This window comes from Lepisosteus oculatus, chromosome 14 (assembly GCF_040954835.1).
Source record: "Lepisosteus oculatus isolate fLepOcu1 chromosome 14, fLepOcu1.hap2, whole genome shotgun sequence".
NCBI lineage: Eukaryota > Metazoa > Chordata > Actinopteri > Semionotiformes > Lepisosteidae > Lepisosteus > Lepisosteus oculatus.
In genome coordinates, this window is record NC_090709.1 from 5,023,861 (window position 1) to 5,036,947 (window position 13,087).

The 13,087-nt window shown below is 40.7% G+C and overlaps 1 protein-coding gene, 1 long non-coding RNA gene and 1 pseudogene across 2 annotated transcripts in view; 1 reads left to right on the forward strand and 2 right to left on the reverse strand.

The window, feature by feature from the left end:
• LOC102695046 (zinc finger protein 721-like) overlaps positions 1-13,087 on the reverse strand; it is a 1,154,024-nt pseudogene that overhangs the window by 682,954 nt on the left and 457,983 nt on the right.
• LOC138242831 (zona pellucida sperm-binding protein 3-like) overlaps positions 1-13,087 on the forward strand; it is a 496,704-nt gene that overhangs the window by 289,742 nt on the left and 193,875 nt on the right. The gene's annotated exons all lie outside the window — the stretch shown is intronic.
• On the reverse strand, positions 7,925-9,077 carry LOC138242910 (uncharacterized). Its single transcript, XR_011191785.1, has 3 exons — positions 8,939-9,077; positions 8,630-8,840; positions 7,925-8,544 (listed from the first exon to the last, which is right to left on the reverse strand). It is a non-coding gene; the product is annotated as an uncharacterized lncRNA (long non-coding RNA).

A 13,087-nucleotide genomic window follows, 5' to 3' on the forward strand; every position in this document is an offset into this window, starting at 1 on the left:
TCGGCATGCGCCGTTACTTTTGCGCGCGTTTGGTGTATAAGAGAGGTGAGGGCTCGGCTCACTCGGGTGATATTTCACGGTTGGACTTTTCAAGGAAGGTGTTACAGAAAGAGTTAAAGGTTAAGGCATTAGATGTTAATTGTTTAATTACTTTGCCGAAGGGAATTGGTTTTGACATTAGTTTCAAATCGGCAAAGTTATTGGAAGAATTTTGGAGAAAAATAGAAGAGAAAAAAGATGTGGGTCTGATTAGAATGTTTGAATGGCAGAAGCTGACGGATCTTTCTAATAGGACTGTGATTGTTCGTATGTTTAATGAGATGGTGATGATGGAAGATATTGTGACATGGTTGTCTAAGTATTGTTTGGTGAAAGGTGAGCCTCAGAAAGTCTTGGATGATGATGGCATCTGGAACTGTGCATGGAGAGTACCTGTTTCGTTGCATGAAGACAAAAATGGTTATGGTGGATTTAAACACATTCCTTCTTTGATTGGATTAGGTGAAAATAGAGGCCTTGTGTTCTACCAAGGGCAGCCAAAACTGTGCAGGAGGTGTGGGGAGCTGGGTCACTTTGTGGATGCCTGTACAAAGGTGGTGTGTGGTAAGTGCAAGGAAATTGGACATGCATATACTGAATGTACAAGCGTGAGGAAATGCAACCTCTGTGAGTGTGAAGGTCATGTGTTTAAAGACTGTCCAAATTCCTTTGCAAATAGAACAAAACTGGGAAGACCAATGCAAAAACAGGAAGAGTTTGAAGAGGTATTTAGGGCTGGAGCAGTGGTTCTGGATCAGGAACTGGATGTGGTTGACGTTGAAGAAAGTAGTGGAAAAGAGAGCGAGGGTTCAGAATGGAGTGAAGGAGATGAGGCTGAGGTAGAAGAGAATGATAATGATGTGGAAAGTGAGGTGGACTCTGAATTGATTGGTAGCATCTCTCCTGATCGTCTGCCACCCGTGGAGACTGAAAGCGCTCAAATGGAATGTACAGAACAGAGGGTGCAGTCTAAAAGGTCCGCTGAGACATCTGATTTAGAAAGTGATCTAACTCCGAGTGGAAAAGTGAGGGAAGATCATTTTCAGAGTCCTCAGATGGCAGGTTCTCCCATGGGATTAGTTCTCTCCAATCCTACTGATCCAGCTTTAGAACTAGAGACTCAAGGAGGGCAGGTGGAGAACCATCCTATTGATGGTGGAGGAGGAGGCAAGGAGAGCAAATGGAAAAAGAAAAAGGCCTGTATAGTAGGTGTCACAGACTGAATGATTCTAGCCAGAGCTTTTAGTCTTCCCTGTTCTAACTTTAAGTATGGCTCTGAACATTGTGTCCATAAATGTGAGAAGCATTCGGTCCAAGTTAAGGGCAAGGACTATACTATCATTTGTGAGTAAGGTAAATGCTGATATTATGTTGTTACAGGAGTGTGGATTACCTTTTAAAAACAGCTATAAGGATATGGAAGAACTGTGGACATTGGGGCCCATCAATTTGGAGTGGGTCCAATGAGAATAAATCTTATGGTATAGCTGTTTTAATTAAAAATAAGATGGTAGAGGTACGTCAGTACCTTGTAGTGAAACCAGGGAGAGTACTGGTGTTGTATCTGGGTTTCATGAATGTCAAATTTAGAAATTTAAATGTGTATTGTCCGAGTTGCCCACGTGACAGATATGTCCTAATTCAGGAATTGAGAGAATATTTATTGGGATGGGAACCACTGGTTTTAGCTGGGGATTTTAATTGCCTTTTAGAAAGAGAAGGCAGAATGAGAGACAGGTCCAATTTGATAAATCATCAATATTATTACAAATGGTATGTAAAGATTTTAAACTGAAAGATGCCCTCAAACTTCATAGTCAGGGGAGGGCAGGTTTCACATGGCACAAGTCTAATGGGACCCAAGCCTCACGTATAGATTTTGTTTTGATACGTGATTTTACTTGCACAACTGCAGGCTTAACCCCTGTTTTATTCTCTGACCATTGTTTACGGTCATGCACACTTGCTATTCCAACGGTTGTTACTGTGGGGAAGGGTGTGTGAAAGCTGAATATTTCACTTCTGGAGGATGAGGAAGTGAGTAGCAGGTTCAGGGAAAGATATAAGGAATGGCAGGCTTTGTAAGACCTGTTTGGTACAAGAGCACAGTGGTGGGAGGAGGTGAAGGAGCGTACAAAAGCATTCTTCATAGAGATGGGGAGGAGAAAACAGGCTAGGATACGAAGGGTTGAAAACGGATTACAAAAGAGATTGAAGAGGTATGTTAAGTTATTAGAAGAGGGGTGGGACTTCAGTGAGGAAATCAAAGAATTAAAGAATGAGCTTTAAAATCTCTCTAGAGAAAAGATAAAAAAAAATCATGTTTCAAAGCAAAGTGAAAGAGCTTGAAGAAGGTGAAAAATGTACAAGATTTCTTTTCAAGAAAAGGGTTGCAGGGAGGGGACTAATGTCAGCATTGAAGGGAAGAGAGGGGGTTTTGCAAACTTGTATGGAAGACATGTTGACTGTAGCTGAGGATTTCTATGGGGAGTTGTTTGGAAAGAAACAAGTGTCTAAGGATTTGTTAGAAAAATTTGTGCAAGTCATTCCAAAGAGTGTAAAAGACGATACCGTTTTTATCAAAAGGCCTTTCTGTAGAAGAGTTAATGGAAAGTTTGAAGACCTTCAAAATGGGTAAAACTCCAGGGTTGGATGGTCTACCCATTGAGTTTTACAGGGCCTTTTGGGATATTTTAGCATTGGATCTCTTAACCATTTTTAAAGAATTTGAGTTTTGGTGCTGCTGGACAGCTTTAAGACAGAAGTTGTGATCTTACTATTCAAAAAGAATGATTGCACAGACCTGGCAAATTGGCGACCGATAACTTTATTGAATTGTGATCTTAAACTGCTTTCCATGTGTTTAACGCTTTGATTAAAATCTGTCCTGAGTGAAGTCATTCATCCAGATCAAGCTTGTGGTGTGGCAGGGAGGAGGATCACGGACAGCCTGATACTGATTAGAGGTACCATAGGTTATGTGAGAGAGAGGAATATTGGATTAACGGTCTTAAACTTGGATTTTGAGAAAGCTTACGATCGTGTCTCTCATGAGTATATGTTTAGAGGACTACAAAAGATGGGGCTTTCAACCAGGTTCCTCACTTGGGTAAGGTTATTATATAAGGTTATAGGAAGTAGAATAATGATTAATGGAAGCATGTCAAATGTGGTTAATGTGAATTGCGGTGTTCACCAAGGCTGTCCATTATCCCCACTCCTTTTTTTTTGCTGCATAGAACCACTGGCACAAGCCTTAAGAATGGAGAATGGGATTGAAGGCATTAAAATCCCTGGGAGTGGGGCCCAAGAGGTGAGAACTGTACTATACATGGATGATATAAATGTATTTTGTACAGGTTATAAGGGAGTCAGAAATAGCTTGGAGGCGACAACCCAGTTTTGCGGAGCATCAGTGGCCAAGCTGAATAAAAACAAATGTGTACTGATGCAATATGGAAACTAGAGTGAAGAGGAAAATGTGGGAATTACAATTCGTGGAGATGAAATAAAGATCTTGGGAATAAACTTTGACAGAAATGGGATGGGGAGTAGGAATTGGGAGAGGGTGGTAGGGAAAGCAAGATCGGTCTGTGGAGTTTATGGGGAATTAACAATGGAAGGCAAGGTTTCAGTTGTCAAGACTGTAATTTTACCATTACTGTTGTTTGTCAGTGCTGTTTTTATGCCATCAAGGTCTGTTTTATTGGTTTTGAAGAGGGCTATTTTTTATTTTTTCTGGAGGTCAAAATGGGAGAGAGTAAAGAGGGTGGTTGTAGAAAAAAAAGGTGGAAATGGGTGGAAAAGGCATGCCTGAACTTTCCTAATGTACAAATATGTATCATTACATTTGTCTTTAGCGGTAGGGAACAGGGGGAAAGTATCCTTTGTCTCGCTTTTTGTGTGGTTTTTATTTAAGGACACTGAAAGTTTTAGAGATCCCTTTAACAGCACCTGTTGCTATTAACCTCCCATATTCATATTTTATCATAAAGAAATTTAAGGGAATAGAATTTGGAAAATGAGGCACTGGATGTGTTGACAAGTGCAAGATGGTTGGAACTTGTTGTGCAGGGTAGAGGTGCAGTATGTCAAATTCGTGGCCTCGTGGCTGGGGATCCCAGCCATGTTTGGAAAAGGGTTGGCCACACGGTTTTGTTGAACAGACACAGAGACATGTGCTGGTTGATTGCACATGAAGTTTTACCAACAAGGGCTGTGATGTATTCGAGAGGCATGGGGAAGACATCAAGGTGTCCAGTGGAAGGATGCGGACAAGAAGAATCCATCCGGCACGTCCTGTGGGACTGTGGCATCGCAGAAGAGGTGTGGACATTGGCTAACAGCTGGATAAGGTGCTTTCTGGCTTGCGGTATAAGTGACCCCCAGGTAGTGCTCTATGGATATGGACTTGAGAAGCTATCGAAATCGGAAGAAAGCAAAGCCTGGCAGGTCATCTGTTGCCTAAGGGAAGCTTTATGGAAGACTAGATCTACATTGGTATGTAGAATGAAAAAAACTCTGCCTCCGTCAGTGATACAGAAGGCTGTGTCTTATTTGAGAGACTACATTTTGATCCACCGGAGAAGATTTGGGGAGAAAGAGACTGAGAGGGTCTGGAAGTTGACATTATGGCCCAAGCATGTTGCAATCAAATGGCGATGGATCACAAGTCATGTTTCAGCAGGTCATGTTGGAAACTTTTTTTTGTGATGCCTCTTACCTTGCACAAAAACTGTCTAGTGTTTTTATTCTTTGCTTTTGTATCTTATTTAATTTTATGTAGAACTTAATAGTGTAAATTGGTATTGCTTGTGTATGAATAAAAACCTTAAAATTTAATTTCCTTTTGAGCAGAAGCTGGGTTTTCTTCCTCTAGTTAAAGTTATTGGAGTTGTGGTTACTGTGCTAGACCGTCGGGAATAGCGCTATTATTTTATTTTTTTGTCAAGCAGTCTGCTGTATACTGTATGTGAAATAAAGATAAGAGTGCTTTCTTGATACTTCACAAGAGTATACATAATTCACGAGCTGTATTTAAAAAAAATGAACTGGAAGAAAACCAATAGGGCTGGAGTTTATAGACTGTGATGCAAATACAAGAGTAGGAGAGGAGGGGACTAGTTCAGGAGCACAACCGTCCCTCTCCTGCCCATTCTCCCACCAGGGTCTGTTGTACCCCAATGTGAAATTCAGTATTTTGGAGTTTAGCTTCTGATCACTCAGCTGAGAAGCCCTGGAATTATGGGGAAAATACAGAAGATCCCAACCAGACTAGAGGGACAGTTTTTATTCCCAAGGAATGCCTTGGTTTACAACAGCAGGTAACATTCTGCTGCTCCAGGCTTGTTCCACTGGGAACAAGTGCGGTCAGGAGCTCATGAACAGTAACTGGGTGTGGTTTCCACAAGGGGGGCTGGAGGAAGTTAGATGTAAAATGTCCAGTCTTGTCAAGGACAATAAAACTCATTAGATCTGATTGACCAGTTAAAATGAATTGTTCTGCTTTCTGCACAGAAGCCAGTGGTCTCTTCTCAATGTGTGGGTGAGTCTGTCAGTGACACAACAGCTAGGCAGAACTGCCATTCTTGTGTGATCTATTTCATCTCTCCTAGACTGCTCTGTCAATGACAGTGAGAGGTTTATCTTGTCTCTTGTTCGGCCAGAATGTGACAAATAGTGACCCCAATGGAGGAAACTTGAGCTTTTGTAGGTAATTACTCCACTTGACAATGTTACAGGTGTTTGGAGGGGGGGACCCCCAGTGATCCCACAGTCTCACATAGACAATGGCCAGTCTACACAAACCTCCAGTCAACACAGCCCTGACCCCTGTTATGTCACCCAGGTCTTCACTGTGGGACAATGATAATTTAGGAAAAATTGTAAGGAATGTATTCCAAAGCAGTCAATGGAAGTATGGAATTAAAATAGTCACGTCTTGATAAATAGAGTACTGTATATTATCTATTTATTACACCTTTACAGTGTGACAAAAATGAATTTCAAGTCCATTATGAGCACACGCAGCATATTAAAGATGGGTCTCTGCACTGTAAAGGGATCTCAGTTCACTTATAAAAACTTTAGCTAATAAACCTGAAATGTCATTTTTTTTTACTGCTTGTTCTTTAAGGTTATAACTCATTGACATTATGTAGATTAAAATAAGACTATTCACAAAGAAAAAGCATTTATCACAATTGTATCATGCCAAATAAACTCTAGTATTCAAGAGTATTTAAGAAAAGGAAACAAAACCATCTTTTGAGGATGCCAGATAGAAATGTAAACACACACTCACACGTGGGGCCAATTTTACCAGAAATCAATTAACCCACCAATGATCTTGGACTGATGTCTGAAAACCAGAGCAAACAGTACAATATAAAGGTAATACAGCTATTAGTAGAACAGATCTAGCTTCTCAACATAATACTTATGTCTGAACTTCATTGAATGGTGACACTTCAATCTTTTATAGTCAATATTTTTCACAAAATCAACAGCTGAGAACAGACCGTCAGATACCTTTATCCAGTGGTTTTCAGAGCAGAGACATCCGTGTGGGCAAGAGTTCTTTCCCTGTGGTCCGCCACACTTCAGCTACCCGCGTTCTAAATGTGTGGTGTGTACTCCTGGGAGCGTGGCCTGTATTGAATATTGGGCACGTTGTACAAATGAATAATGTGAGCATATTAATATGATTTGTAGTTCAGGTGGGTAGCTGCGTCAGCATGCGTAGGCTGCAAAGGAACATGTAATAGGTTTATTCCATGCTGAAAAAAAAGAAGAAAGAGAACACAACGTTTTGGCCATGGAGCCTTCTTCAGGTTTGGGCACACCTGAAGAAGGCTCCACGGCAGAAACGTTGTGTTCTCTTCTTTTTTTCAGCATGGAATAAACCTATTACTTGTTCCTTAATATGATTTGTGTTGAAACCAAACATAGAGAACCACTGTTAAAACTTGAATTCAACCTCCATTGTCCACTCTGCTGACCACCCATCTTCTGGCTTCTAGATGCACGTTAATGGATATTTCTTGTCATCTTTTTTTCCCCCATATGCTCTTCTCTGCATCATTAAGTACTTCTGGGTCATCTCATGTACCTCGTGGCATCCTGGCTGGTGGTGAATGGCAGGCGGCTGCTATAAAAATAACATGCCTACCAATATGATTATGTTGAAGACAAAACCAGAGCAAAACAACTTTTGTACTTTACAATTTATCACAAGCTTGTCATATTTACAGTCATCAACTGATTTAGGCTGCTGTTCCTGTGAAAAATGTCCTTTGTTTAAGAAAGATTCAATTTAAAATCTTTAGGTTTTAAATATAAACCACTGGCAATATGGTAATCACTTTTACAACTTTTAAGAAGTTGCAAGATAGCTCTACAACTATGTTGTCCTTAACCTATTCAGAAACTACCACTAATATTGTAAGAAATTGTTCTCTAGACTCTAGATCTTGTGGGCTCTGTTCTCGATTAATTGGAAAAGTGTCATTCATGAAGTCCAGTACTCTGTCGATCTCTCTTACCAAGAGATTACCCATCTAACGCTACGGGAAACTCCAGTGCCTGGTCTGGGAATGCTGTGCTATTCAGATTCTGTCAATAAATTTCAAGAATGGTTCACCTTTTTGTTTACACTGTGGCATTTCTTTGCGGTAACAATTGAGTGGGATAGTTATCTGCCTTCTATACTCTTCTGAAAATCATGTATCTTTTGGGCAGTCCCATATCCCTTCTTTATATCCTTGCTGATGAGAATGAGAAATGCTATTTTCAAGACATTAACATGAATATCATTTTTACATTAATTCCAAGGTACAAGAAAATGAATATCTTCAAAATATGCACTTTAATATACTTACTAAGTTTCTTTTTTGGAAATGGTCAGTGAACCAACCACTCCAGAGCTTGTCCTTTTCCTTGAAATTATTTCCTGGAAAAGCTTTAATCAAAGAGGAGCTCTTCTCCCTCAACAATGTTCCTTTTTGTCAGAGACAGAATTATGACAGGCTGTTCATTGATTATGAATGACTCTCTTACAGCCCTTGTCTTTTCTCTTTATCCATCTTCAGATTGCCTCCTTATCAGGGAGGCAGGCACAGTGTTCTTCATGAGCATCAATTCACGGTTTTTGTGCACATTCATCTGAAAATAAGACATCTCATCTCTCCTTCTGTCATCTTTGCCATTAGGGCTTCAGCAGTTGTCTTTGTGACCTCGTCATGCTAATCACACACCACCTCTCCCTTCTGGAAACGCCTGGAAGTCACAACCTTCTTCCCCTTCACAGGATTGTCAGTGATGCACAGGCCTCTCTTGGTTTGACGCTTTACCATCTTTTTAATTTGCTTGTCATTTGGTGGCAGTCCTGTGTTGGGCTTCCACTTCTCAAGCACTTCAGACACTGTTGATGCATTGGCTGACCAGCCTATCTTTTGAACATAGCAGGTTACCTGGCGTTCTTTGGTAACCTGATAATATGATGGTCTGGAAGGAAAACCACAATATAAATCCTCAGAATATATTCCAAACATAGTGTTTGTTGTTTAAAATAATTGATTTGTAAACTAACCATTAATGGTCTGCAGTCTCACGTCCTCTGTTCTGATCTCGACCTGTCATAACAGTGTTGCCTGTGACTTCCAGTCAGTCTTAGATGCTCCTTCTTTTTTGGAAGCTGCCCGTCTAACGATGCTGGAAATGCCTGTATCAGCTGCTGGAAGCCTATAGCATCATCTGTCTTCGGACGTGTGAATCATGCAGCTGCTGTAGTGGATCTTGGCCTTGATCCAATGTTATAAAAAATTTAAATAAAATATCACAGGTCTCTGTAAGACAATGTCAAAAAATAACTGAAGAGGTGTACTGTATTCAAACTTACTCCACAGCAGGTGTGCATTCTTGTCCAGAGTCGGATGATTGATTGCTTGACCTGACATTCAAAAAAAATAAATGAATGATCGTTTGTTTGTGAGATACTTATTTTAAGATTGCGATGATGCTTACTAAACTCCTTCTCCTGCAAAGCCTTCAATTACTTTGATTGCTGAACAGATGTTGGCATGAGTCAGTATTCTATAATGTTTCTCTGCAGGCACATTGGAAAGGGATAAGTAATCTGCCACAAATGCTCTTCTGTGCATCGGTTACATTTTTTGCTGCTATCTCAATTGCCCTCCTGGCTGGTAATGAATGGCAGGTTGCATCTACAAAACAAACAAGCAAGCATGTGTGAATGTTTCCAGCCCACAGAAATTAAAGTAATATTATTATGCTTACTTTTCATGCAGTCTTCTCAAATAGTTGGAAGGACTGTGAATTGTCTCTCCCGCAGATTAACTGAAAAACTTCTGTCTCCTTTCACAGCTGCTGACTTGGGCATTACAGCGTAGTTTAGTGAAGTAAAGGTGAAACATCTGATAAAACACAAATAAAATGCAATTAAGGTGCATTCCAGATTTTCTTAAATACTGTACATGTTGGGGAACTATGCAGGTGGAGGTCTTTTGTTCTGTATTAACATGGATTTTAATTGGCTTTTATGGACATTGGCCGTGGTGTGAGGTTGCAAGTTCTGTGATGGACTGGTGTCACATTATGGGCGATACTGTGCTTTGCGCCCACTGCTTTCCAGGATGGTTCCAGTTCCACTACAACCCTGAATCAGGTGGAGGCGTATATTAATGTTCCTCGTCACTCAATGCAAAGGAAGTCAGCTGCTTTGATGAGGTATTGTGCTGGTTAACAGCAGTTATTACCATTTTTTTGCCCACTTGTTGAAACAACACTTTCTTTGCATCCATTCCTCAACCTGTAATACCAAGAAAATAAAAACTCTGGTTCTGGACTCTGCATCTGCTTATATCTGTGGGAGAAAGTAATGCTATCAACATCTTTTTTTTGTATTCTGGTAATCTCTTGGCGACATTCTTACTGTTTTTCTTCTGAATATCCTTTAGGATACTTTTGAAGTTGATGATGAGGTTAGCCAAGCTGGGATCATCTACTTTTACATTGATTGCATCCAGGATGTAGCACAGAAAACGGTTTATGTTTTGATATAATTAGTAATGGTTTGGTGAGACAGTCCAGTGGTCTTCATTTGGTTACAATAATTGTGTTTTGGTTATGCCCTTTACAAAGTTTAAGGAATATTCAGATCGATCCATAAAGAAACGGGGATCTGGAAACATTTTCTACCTGAAAAATTTAAAGTCATAATGTTTATGGCTGACATTTCACATGGGTGAATTTTAAGCTAAGGGGTAAAAACATGTGCTATGGAAATACCACTGATCAATTGTAAATGCCTTTAAAAAACAAATACCTCCTGAGCGCAATCTGCCACTCGCAGATCCTTAGTAAGGTCCTATTTAAACGCAGCCAGGAGAGGAGCATCCAGGAAGTGCTCTCTATCCAGTCCAGCCTGGGCCACTGTCTTCCTGAGAGCCTGCTGATGACTTTTAACTACTGGGGGCCAGTAGGAATATAAGATACACATTTAAACATTATATACCTATAAGACAAACTAGATTAGAAGTATGCTGGACAGCAGCCTCTTACTCAGGGCATCTGGAACACGGGTTTATTATTTTAACATACCTTTACATAATGGTAAATTTAAAAAAGAAACAGAAGAACCCTTATAAATTATAAATATCTCACCTTGATGATTTGTCTTCAGGATTCCACATAAAACAGCCCATAAAACAGTCCTGACTCTGCCAGTCTCACATCCTCACCAGACATGAGCTCTATGCTATTGCAATCCCAGTCCTTCGCATGAGACGTAAAAACGAGGTCCTGACTCTCTGTGGTCATTTAGAATCCCAGGGTGTTTCTCGAAAAGAGTATTGGTGTAACCCCGGTGTCCTGGCCAAATTTCCAATTGGCCCTTACCAATCATGGTCTCCTAATAATCCCCATCTATGAATTGGCTCTGCTCTCCTCCCCACTGATAGCTGATGTGTGGTGAGCGTTCTGGCGCACTATGGCTGTCGTCGCATCATCCAGGTGGATGCTGCACATTGGTGGTGGAGGGGAGTCCCCATTACCTGTAAAGCGCTTTGAGTGGAGTGTCCAGAAAAGTGCTATATAAGTGTAAGCAATTATTATTAATTAATCCCCAACTTGCCCATTCCTCAGGTGATTCAACAAGTCCTTCCTGGCATGGAGTGAGACCTCGCTGATCTCCTCTGCTGAGGCTCATTTCATACACATCATCTTTAGGAGAAGAGGAAACTGGTCAAATGTCTTCAGGCAGGTCTTGCACACCAGAAGAATCCTCATGGGTCTCTTTTGAAAATAAATAACTTTTGTGTAAAGAAACAAGTCAAGGCTGTTCCAGTTTCTTAACTGAGCCTTAATTTTCTCTCCAATAGCTTCACTGTATTGTTTATTGTATTTTTGTTATCAGAATTATACCTTGATCTAAAATAATGACTTTATAAAACAACTTAACTCTTACTTGGTCTTGGTTGCAGTCTTTCCAGTAGAAGCCATTGTAGACTTTAAGAACTACTGTGATAATTGGTCTGCCTGAGTGTCCTTCCCTAACCCAGTACTGATAGCTTGGGTAAGGTCCAAAGGTGTCCTTCTGTAATTTCCTCCCATGATGTTTCTTTGATCAGTTGGAAGCAAGCGTGAAAGCTTTCTCCCAGCGGGGAAGCTCAAGATCCTCTAGTTGTCATTACAGATTTTCCTCGTAGTGCTCTTCGAGGATCTGCAGTGTGGTGTGAAGCCAATTTTTGGCATTGCTTACCAGCTTCAAATATGTGAGTTTGGCTGGCTTGGGAGGTTTTATGAGTTGCTTGAGTTCCTCTGTCTTCCGTCACAGGCTGGCGGGTTCTCTGTTCTCCCGTCCAAAAAAACGCTGTTTTGTAAATGGTAGACTGTTTGGATCATTTTGTAGATGATCCTGGTTCCTTGTTAGAAGGTATCCTGTCTGTTTGACATGTTTGGTTTGTGGCCGACAGAATGGAGGGTGACCATACAAGTAGCATGCGTTGTCAACTCTAGCAAAGAAGAACAAAAGCTGGGAGAGGGGAGGAGGCAGGAGTGGTAGAGAGACAGAGAGGCCAGTTGGAGTCCAAGAGCTCTGTTTAGGATTGATATTGTTAATGGCATCAGTGACTGGGTTATTGTCCTCTACCGGAGAGGAGGAGCCGTCAGCAAAATGAGCTTTGAGCTGAATCCCGTGGTAAAAACGGTTGAGGTCAACTTGTGTTTGCTGGGTGTCCAGCTTCTTGGGGACTGGAACAAAACTGAGGCCTTTGCTAAGAAGAGATCGCTCATCCTGTGAAAGGAAAAGGTCAGAGGGTATAGTAATGACAAGGTTGGGATTGGTTGAGCTGGTAGGGGTGTTATTGGGCTTTTTCTGTAGAAGATGATTGAGTTTTTTTTTTCCTTCTCTGAATGGCTCATATCGATCTATAAAGTAAAACTTCATATCCAAAATCCCAAGACTTATTAAACAAGTTGACAATTTTTTTTTCCGTTCAACATCCCAGATTGGTCTGTGAAAAGTCTTTTTTTTTGGCACTTTCCTGTTGTGCTGCTCTACTTGTATTGTGAGTTCCGCATCAATAACCTGGAAACAAAATTATCTGAACAAGCTCTGACCAAATGGAATCGACCTCCCTTTCCAGTTCAGATCTGGGTGCAAGATGCCCTGTGTCCGTATAGAAGATCTTTTGCTTGCTAACTTTGGGGATAGCAGTACATGACCTGTGATTTCTGACTAAATTGCAGAAACAATTGACCAAGTTTTGAAATTATATTCACTGTTTAACTCTAGTGTTGTATGTGATTTGTATTTTTAGGAAAGATCTGTGACTCCATCAGTTCTTTAAGTCAATGATTATGGAAAGGACAGTACTCTCCATGTTAGGCATATTGAAACCAGTAGTTACCTGTGTTTCAGAGGAGAGTTATTCTGTAGAAAGGGATAAGAAACATTGCACATTTACAATGCTCTGCAGTGTAGGGTGGGTGTTCACTTATTAGTGGTGCCTAGAATGCAAAAACATAA